Here is a 10,022-nt window from a genome sequence, read left to right as displayed (position 1 = left end):
AGTCTTTTATGGTTTGTAAGAGCACTCATGACCTGGTGGTTGGGATTTTTTAGGGGAGACTTTGATTTGGTTTAGGAAAGTCTTAAACTTGTTTAAGGAATGTGACAACATTAAGGGGTGGATTAGGCTTGGGTTTAGGATTAGATTAGGGATGTTAGAGACGTGCAAGTGGATGGCATTAATGAGGGTGGGTGAGTTAGTGGCTAAGCTAGTTTAGTATGGGCGGATGGGGTGGATTAGGCTAAATGGAGGATTAGGGATAAGTTAGGGGTTTTTAGATTTGAGGATTTTATTTACCAAATAGATTTATTTAATAAATGGGGATTTTTTGGAATTAGATAGAAGAATAGGATTTAATTGATAAATAATAGGTTTATTTGATTTATCAATTAGGCCTATAGATGATTAATTAAATTAATTAACAAGGGATGGCAAAGGATTAATTAAATACAAATTTAATTAATGATGTCTTTAGAGATAACTAAATAAGATTATTAAAGCAGTGTAATCAAATTCAGGTGTCTACATTTTGCCCCTCTTTGACATAGTGTTGAGACAACACTATTTCAAAGAAGTTTGAATAAAGACGACACGAGGAAGATGTTTTAGCAACGAGGTTGCCCCAGTCTCAGATAAGAAGAGGAGAGACTAGACTTAGATGATGCCCCCTCAAGAAGGCAGCGAGGAGACAAGAAATTAAGATGAGCTGAGATGCAGGTTGGTGAAGCGAAGGGGCTGAATTAGCTCAAACTCTCACTATGGGAGAATGATAAAGGGAAATCAGAGGCACAAAAGTAAAGCAAGCTTAAGATTTTCCAGGATTGGGGGGGTGGGGAAGAATGGAGGAGCAGAGTGCTATAAAAGGAATCCATGGTAGGGAGATGGATGATGGAATGATAAAGCTGATGCAGTAGGATTTCAAAGAGTCAGATTGGCGGAAGATGGGTTTCGGAGATCCCTAGGACTAGGATTGTGGATCTCGAAAGATGAGGCTTGGTGGATTGATTTGATTGGTGGATCCCTAAGACTAGGATTGTGGATCCCTAAAGCTAAGTGTGAGGAGTGATTCAAAGAGATACTGATGCAGAAGCTAGGGTAGGAGTGAGAGATGCAGGATATGAATGGGGGATAATGGAGATGAAGGGAATCCATTGAAGCTTTTTGAGCGGGGGGATACTTCAAAGAGAAGTACCACCATGTAGTTGAGCACTGGATTTGTTATAGGACTGTTGGTTAATTGCCAAGGTTACCAAGAACATCAAGGCCTTTTCACCAACCATCTAGAGGACTGACAAACTGACTCGAAACAAACATGCAAGGATTGCCCTAGTATCACACATGAATTCCAAAGGAAGCAGCGTAGAAACGACACTAGGTAACCCACAAGCAGAAAAAGAAAACAAGTGAAAGACATGATCAAGAACTTATGCTCTAATTGCCCCATTCACAGCATACCATGATATGGAAGATCGTGGCAACCTTGAGGAGGGAACAAGGAGATTGCTTGGAAAAGATATTTTCAAGACCCAAAAGGGAAGATCCCCAAATCAAAAGAAAGTGAAAATCCAAAAGAGAACCGTTTGCTAATGAGATGAGTAGGACGAGGTACTAACGGACCAAGATCAAACATGAGGAAAGCTATATCCTACAAGGACCTATCAAAGAGCACCTAAGCTGGTGGATTTGGATGAGTGATGTGTCTAGCAAGCTGAACTAAGAAGGATAACACTTTGGTGCAAGAGATCTAGCTAAAGGATGCATTGGAATAGCTAACCAAGGGTTGTGCGACATGTGCAAGATGTTGATCAAGGATGAACTGACATGAATGCTGGATAGATAAAATGGTACTAAGCTAAAGAGGATGTACAAGATGACAAACCAAGATATGTTACAAATGTACAAGTTTGTTCATGTTTTCGTTTTTGTGAGATGGAGATGTTTGTGAAGGATGGGATGTCTATAATAGGTGATAGGTGGATAGGTAGATGGTTTGTGAAAAGCTTAAGTGAAAATGGGGTTCTTTGTGCATGTGATAGGATACAAGCTAGGATACAATATTATTTACAAGCTGGAATATGGTACAATCTTTGGACAAGATTCGAATATACAAAGTATGGTACAAGATTTACAAGGTATAATACAAGCTTTGGTACAAGATTTACAAGGTATAATACAAGCTTTGGTACAAGATTTTACAAGGTATAATACAAGCTTTGGTACAAGATTTTACAAGCTAAGGTACAAGATTTTATAAGCTGTATAAGAGGTATTTACAAGCTCCATTAGATTTTGGATATTTGGTTGGAACACCAAGGGAACAAGCAGGTGTTTTATGGGATGGTGGGTGAATGGCTGAAGGATAGGATAGTGATAGATAATGGATTAGTCTTTAGTACACAAGGTACCTGAATTACCAGGTTTTCACCAAGGTACCTATCCAAGGCACTTGAATTGCCAAGTTTTCACCATTGGACGCTTATTTCTCTTTACTTATTTTTTGTATTTTTCAAAAGCTAGGTATACCAAGGGTCTTCAAGCATAGAACTTCTTGAGATGAATGATGTTAGTGGGATCAGTCAAGAGTTCTCCTTCTGGTGTAGATAACTGATAGGCCATGGAGCCAAAGGATGCAGTGACAACATAAGGACCGAGCCATGTAGGTTCAAACTTTCCTTTCTTTTCTCGATCTGCTTGAACTTTCATGTTTTCTTTAAGGACCATGTCACCTGGCTGAAAGTGTCGTGGGAGCACCTTCTTGTTGAAATTTCTTTTGAGATGAGTTTGGTAGACTATGAGATGGTCATAGGCTTGTTGTCTCTTCTCATCTAAGAGATCTAGCTAGGTGAGTCGAGCTACTCTGTATTCTTCATCATATATTTGTCTTCACAAAGATATGCGTAGTGAGGGAAGTTCAACTTCTATAGTTAATACTCCTTTGGCACTATAGACTAGGGAGTATGGAGTTGTTCATGTGGATGTACAGAAGGAGGTTCAATAGGCCCGTAGAGCCGAATTGATTTGTAGGTGCCAATTGCGGCCGAAATCATTGACAACTTTCTTTAGGATTTTGAGAAGGGTTTTGTTAGTTGCCTTTGCCTGGCCGTTACCTTATGGGAAATATGGGTTGGAAAAGTGGTGATGGATGTGAAGGGAAGTGCATAATTCTTCCATGTTGAGATTTTCAAAGTTACCTCCATGGTCAGTGAAGATGGTGGATGGGATGCTGAAGCAACAAACAATGTGTTATAAGATGAACTTGGAGACCTGAACTCCTGTAGCTGAGACTAGGGAGACTGCTTCCACCCACTTAGTAAAATAGTCTGTAGCTATTATTATCCATTTATGTCCATCATATGAGAGAGGTGTGATAGTTCCAACTAGATCAAGGCCCCAACAAGCGAAAGGCCAAGGTGGTGGAATAGGCTGTAGATCTTGTGCTGCAGCGTGCACAAGATCTGCATGCTGCTGACATGGGAGACACTTCCTGACAAAGTCACAGGAGTCTTCTTCAATGGTAGGCCAATAGTAGCCTGCTCTAAGGATTTTTCATGCTAGGACAATATCACTCGTGTGGGCACCACAAAGTCCAGAGTGTACTTGTTTTAATGCCATTGCGGCCTCATTTTCATCTAAACATCGAGAGAGAGTATCGTGATAACCACGACGATATAGGGTATTGGCTATGATAACATAGCGGGATGATTTTTGGATGAGGTTTTGGCGTTGGGTATGTGTGAGGTGAGGGGATATGATACCATCGTTAAGGTAAGCATGAATTTCATGGTACCAGGGGGATTGGGGACCAATCAAGATACAAACATGGTTTGAATACTCATTCACATAGGCGGGTGTGAGGAGCTGTTCGACTAAAAACTCATACTGCATAGCTTCTTGGGGAATTTCCAAGAGCAAGCCAATAGTGGCCATGGTGTCTGCTACCTTGTTCTGCATTCAAGGCACTTGTGTAAACTAAAGCTTTGTAAAATGCTGGGTCAACTGATCAACTAGCTCTTTATAGGGTAATAGCTTTTCATCTTTGGTTTGATATTCATTTAGGACTTGCTTGATGATGAGCTGAGAATCGCCAAAGATTTGTAACTCAGTGATATTCCATTCTACAGCTATCTTTAATCCTGCTACAACAACTTCATATTTTGCTATATTGTTGGTGCTAGGGAATTGTAGCTTGATGGCTTTTGGAATGTAATCTCCTTGAGGTGTAACCAACAATATTCCTGCCCCTGATCCATGAGATGTATACGAGCCATCAAAATAAAGCTTCCATGGGGGGCTGTTCTTCAATTAGGCAGATATGCTCGTCTGGAAATTCGGCGAGCAAAGGATATGGATCTACTAGAGTTGCATCAGCTAGGTGATCTGCTATAGCTTTCCCTTTGATTGCCTTTCTGTCCACATACTGGATGTCAAACTCACTTAGTAGCATAACCCATTTTGCTAGCCAACCTATGAGTGCTATTCTAGAGAGCATATACTTGAGAGGATCAATTTTGGATACTAGTTGGATGGTATGACTTAGCATGTAGTGGCAAAGCTTTTGAGTTGAGAAAATAACTGCCAAACAAGCTTTTTTCATAGGAGTGTAATTGAGTTCATAACCAACTAGGGTCCTACTGATATAGTAGATGGCTCTTTCTCTGCTATAATCATCAAGTTGTGCTAGAAGTTCCCCTAAAGCAGTAGGTGTTGCTGATATGTACAAGATCAAGGGATGACCAGGAACAGGTGGAACCAAGATAGGGGGATTGGTGAGATACTGCTTGAGCTGATTGACGCTGCGCTGACATAAAGGATCCCACTTGAAGTTCTCATCCTTCTTTAGTAAATGTGAAAATGGTGTACACTTATCTGCAAGTTGGGAGATGAAGCGCCGAATGGATTGAAGATTTCCCTGAAGAGAGCAAATCTGTCACAGTGTCTGGGGAGGAGGCATGTCTAAGATAGCCTTGACCTTTTTGGGGTCGATCTCTATACCTCGTTTAGAAACTATGAAGCCTAGAAGCTTGCCAAATGTGACCCCAAAGACACACTTCTTTGGATTTAGCATGAGATGATATTGGGCTAACCTATCAAAGACTTTCTCCAAGTCAGCGAGATGATCCATGAAGGTGTGAGATTTGACTAGGATATCATCCAAATAATCTTCCAAAATGCTATGGATAAGATCATGGAAAATGGCTATCATAGCTCTTTGATAGGTAGCCCCAACATTCTTTAGGCCAAAAGGCATCATGGTGTAGCAAAAGGTTCCCTAAGGGGTAGTGAATGCTGCCTTATGCTGATCCTCTTCTGTAATCTTGATCTGATTATACCCAAAAAATCCATCCATAAGGGATAGAATTTCATGTCCAGCTACAACAACTTCATATTTTGCTATATTGTTGGTGCTAGGGAATTGTAGCTTGAAGGATTTTGGAATGTAATCTCCCTAAGGTGTAACCAACAATATTAATGCCCCTGATCCATGAGATGTGTATGAGCCATCAAAATAAAGCTTCCATGGGGGTTGTTCTTCAATTAGGTAGATATGCTTGTCTGGAAATTCGACGAGCAAAGGATATGCATCTACTAGAGGTGCATCAGCTAGGTGATCTACTATAGCTTTCCCTTTGATTGCCTTTCTGTCCACATACTGGATGTCAAACTCACTTAGTAGCATAACCCATTTTGCTAGCCGACCTGTGAGTGCTGTTCTAGAGAGCATATAATTGAGAGTATCAATTTTGGATGCTAGTTGGATGGTATGACTTAGCATGTAGTGGTGAAGCTTTTGAGTTGAGAAAACAACTGCCAAACAAGCTTTTTCCATAGGAGTGTAATTGAGTTCATAACCAACTAGGGTTCTATTGATATAGTAGATTGCTCTTTCTCTTCTATAATCATCAAGTTGTGCTAGAAGTGCGCCTAGAGCAGTAGGTGGTTCTGATATGTACAAGATCAAGGGACGACTAGGAACTGGTGGAACCAAGATAGGGGGTTTGGTGAGATACTGCTTGAGCTGATCAAAGTTGCGCTGACATAAAGGATCCCACTTGAAGTTCTCATCCTTCTTTAGTAAATGTGAAAATGGTGTACACTTATCTGCAAGTTGGTAGATGAAGCGCCAAATGGATGAAAGCTTTCCCTGAAGAGAGCGAAGCTATCACAGTGTCTAGGGAGGAGGCATGTCTAAGATAGCCTTGACCTTTTTGGGGTCGATCTCTATACCTCGTTTAGAAACTATGATGCATAGAAGCTTGCTAGATGTGACCCCAAAGGCACACTTCTTGGGATTTAGCATGAGATGATATTGGGCTAACCTATCAAAGACTTTCTCCAAGTCAGCGAGATGATCCATGAAGGTGTGAGATTTGACTAGGATATCATCCACATAATCTTCCAAAATGCTATGGATAAGATCATGGAAAATGGCTTTCATAGCTCTTTGATAGGTAGCCCTAGCATTCTTTAGGCCAAAAGGCATCATGGTGTAGCAAAAGGTTCCCGAAGGGGTAGTGAATGCTGTCTTATGCTGATCCTCTTCTGCAATCTTGATCTGATTATACCCAGAAAATCCATCCATAAGGGACAAAATTTCATGTCTAGCTATAAGATCTACAATCATATCTATGTTGGGCAAGGGAAAATCATCCTTTGGACAAGCTTTGTTTAGATCTCTAAAATCAGTGCAGATTCTGATGTCACCGGAAGGCTTAGTGACAGGGACCATGTTGGAGATCCACTCTGAGTAGTCGATAGGTCAGATAACCTTAGCAGCTAACATTCTTTCTAATTCAGCTTTGACCAGTAATGCCACCTTGGGGTGCATTTTTCTAAGCTTTTGTCTGACGGGCTTGATCTTTGGATCGACTGCAAGATGGTGAACTACAAGCTTTTAATCCAACCCTGGCATGTCCTGATATGACCATGCAAATCAGGCAATGTTCTCTCTTAAGACCTGAAAGAGGAGATCAGCTTGGTCTTGTGATAGGGATGCAACAATATGAACAAGTCTGGGGATCTCTGAAGAACTGATGTTGACTTCTCTAGTATCCTCTATTAGAATAGATGACACCTCTGGTCGATTATCTTTAGGAGGCAATACTAAATCCTCATGTTCTGCTTGTGGCTCTAGATTTTCTTGCTGAGGGGTCCTCTTCGCTGCCGTAGCTAGTCTCGGATTCACCTTAGTTCCAATTCTGGGCATATCGGAACTAGGTTGGGGATTTTCTCCAAAATACCCCTTGGGATCTAGCTTATAGATATAGGAAGAATCTGGCTTTGTCTGCTTGTGAGGTGTTTCAGTTCCCATGAATCTTAGAAGTGCTTCCTCTAATGTGAACTCATCAATGTGTATGACGCTTGGTTGGTCCCAATCTATGAGTTGTGGATGAGTGAGTGGTAGGTCAATGATATGGATGGATAGTTCTCGGAGAATAGAGTCTCCTAGGAAGATTTGGTCTAGGATATCGTCATAGGCTCTCTTTTCAACTTCCTCAAGAATGTCTTCAATTTTGATAAGGTCGCGGTGGATGTTCGAAAAAGCATGACCATTCTCATTGGTGCCCCCAGTTGTGGGTATGCCAAAGCCAAGACTTGACTTTGTTTCCCACTTATGTGCTTCAATGGGACTTTGCATGCCCCTTTCTTCTGGTCCTAGTCCACCACCTTGATAGTTCCATTTTTCAGTGATGAGCTTATGTTCTTGGGGATACTTCTAGCTAAAGTGATCAAGGTGTGCTTGATTTCTTGGAGGTACATCCTCATGTAACCAATTGTTGATATCTGGAGTGAGCTCTTCATGAAGAGGGGTTTTTGAGGATACAAAGCTTGTTGGGCCAAACTGTTTGTATCAAGGAGGTGGAATCTCCTTAGCTTTGTGATATGTCGGCCATCCATGGGTATATGGATCAAGTGGGATTGGTCCGATAGAAAATGCATCTGACAGACTATATTCTCCACAGCCTTTGTTGTTGATCTTTACGATAGATAGGGTGGAGGCGAGGATGGATTCTGTGTAATTACAAGTGTGGGATGAGATGGCGATGGCTGTGTCGATGTCTATTCCAGGACAATGATTTGTATATGAGGCTTCAATCACATTGCAGTAAGCAAAGGGTTATGGATCAGGGTGGATGGTTACCTCAGTGCCCTGATGTAGAAATTTGATGCACAGATGGTAGGTGGATGGAACGGCCTTCATAGTGTGAATCCATGTGCAACTGAGGAGGATGTTAAATGGTAGATTTAGATCAAAAACATGGCAAACTATCTCTTGGATGACCGGCCCAACCTTGATTGGTAGTAAAATAGTCCCTTCTGTGGTTCTTTCCAAGTTGTCATAAGAGTTGATGGTGATAACCTCACTGATCATATCTGCCTCGGTATACCCAACTTGTTTTATGAAGTTTAGGGTGCAAATATTCAAGTCTGATCCATTATCTATCATTACTCTTTTCACAGAAAAATTGGATACCATGATGGCTATGCGAAGTGGAAGGGTGTGATCTGGCTCGACCATGGGTATGTCGGTGGGTTTAAATGATAGGGCACATGAGGAGGATAGGTGTCTGACGAGATTATGAAAATCAGTAGCATTGATATCAGAAGGGACACAAGATTCTATGAAGGCATTGTAAAGGATGTCTTTGTACACAGGACTAGTGCAGAGAAGGTCTAAAATGGAGATTTGGGCTAGCATGTTCGCAAGGTGTTTCAAGATATTGTATCAGCTTTTTGATGGAGCTAATGGTGCTGATGACACTGGTGGGCCTGTGATGTTAAATTGTGCTCGTCGAGTGGTGACTGCACACTCATTGTCTGGTCCTCGGATATTGATAACATTGACAGAAGACTCTTTCTCGGATATACAACCTATAAGGCCACCATAGTCTATATAGGATGAAGTGTGGTCATTGTTCTTCACATGCTGCTGGTTTGGCTGGCAGTTGTTGGTGTTGTTTTGGATAGGTGCTTTTCCAGGATTTTGGTTGTTGTGTGGAGGAAAAGCATTTTGATAAATCTGTAAGCCTACATTGGGAGAGGTTTGGGCACCAACAGTGATTTCTTTCCAATTAATGAGGTCCTGCACATAATCTTTTAGTTTCATGCATTTGAGGGTGGTGTGACCATTTACCCTATGGAACTTGCAATACTCATTGTCCTTGTACCATGCAACTTTAGATTGGCTTGGATAAATTTGCTGGGTAGGAGGAAATTTGATGAGGTTTTCCTTAGCCAATTTCTCAAAAATGACATCCAATGGCTCACTAAGGGGTGTATAGTTTCTAGGTGCAGGTTGGAATCTGGGTTTTTGCCCTACAGCTACATTGATGGCATTAGCTTGGTTGTTAGACCCTTGAAAGTTGGGTCTTGTATTGTGGTTTTGATAGCTTTGGTTATTCCATTATTGGTAATTGATAGCTTGTTGGTTCTTTGGTTGATATGGTGGGTTAGAATGGTTTTGAGAAGGACCAACAATATTCACATGTCTGGTGTTAGTAACCCCATCTATTGCAACATGCTTGTTTTTGTTCCAATACCTAGACTTGTCATTGGAATGTGATTGATTTTTGTTGGCCTCTTTGTAAATCTTGACCACACCATCTTTGATGAGTCCTTGCTCAAGGATCATTCCTTTCTCTTTGATATCCTTATAGGTCTGCAAATAGTTCATGGTCATGTGGTGAGCCAAGCTGGGATGTGCATTATCAATAAACATTTTCACCCAATGGCGTTCTGGCAAGGTGCATGATATGCGGGTGGTAAGGGTTTGCCATCTTTGCAGGTATTTGGCAAGGCTTTCTCCACCTTTTTGCTTGGTGTGGACAAGATCAACTATTGATAGCTCCATTTCAACAAGATGGGAATATTGGGCTACAAATGCCTCAGATAATTCAGCAAAGTTTTTAATTGTGCCATAGGGGATTCTGTAAAACCATTCAAGAGCTGGTCCAGCCAAGCTTTTGGGAAAAAGGCGCAAGAGGAAGACATCATTGTATGCCACATCCTGGTAATGCATGTAA

The sequence above is a fragment of the Cupressus sempervirens genome, chromosome 1 (assembly GCF_028749045.1).
Source record: "Cupressus sempervirens isolate cs-2001-9-10 chromosome 1, ASM2874904v1, whole genome shotgun sequence".
Taxonomy (NCBI): domain Eukaryota; kingdom Viridiplantae; phylum Streptophyta; class Pinopsida; order Cupressales; family Cupressaceae; genus Cupressus; species Cupressus sempervirens.
The sequence above is the reverse complement of the archived record's forward strand: the minus strand, read 5'-3'. Positions refer to the sequence as shown.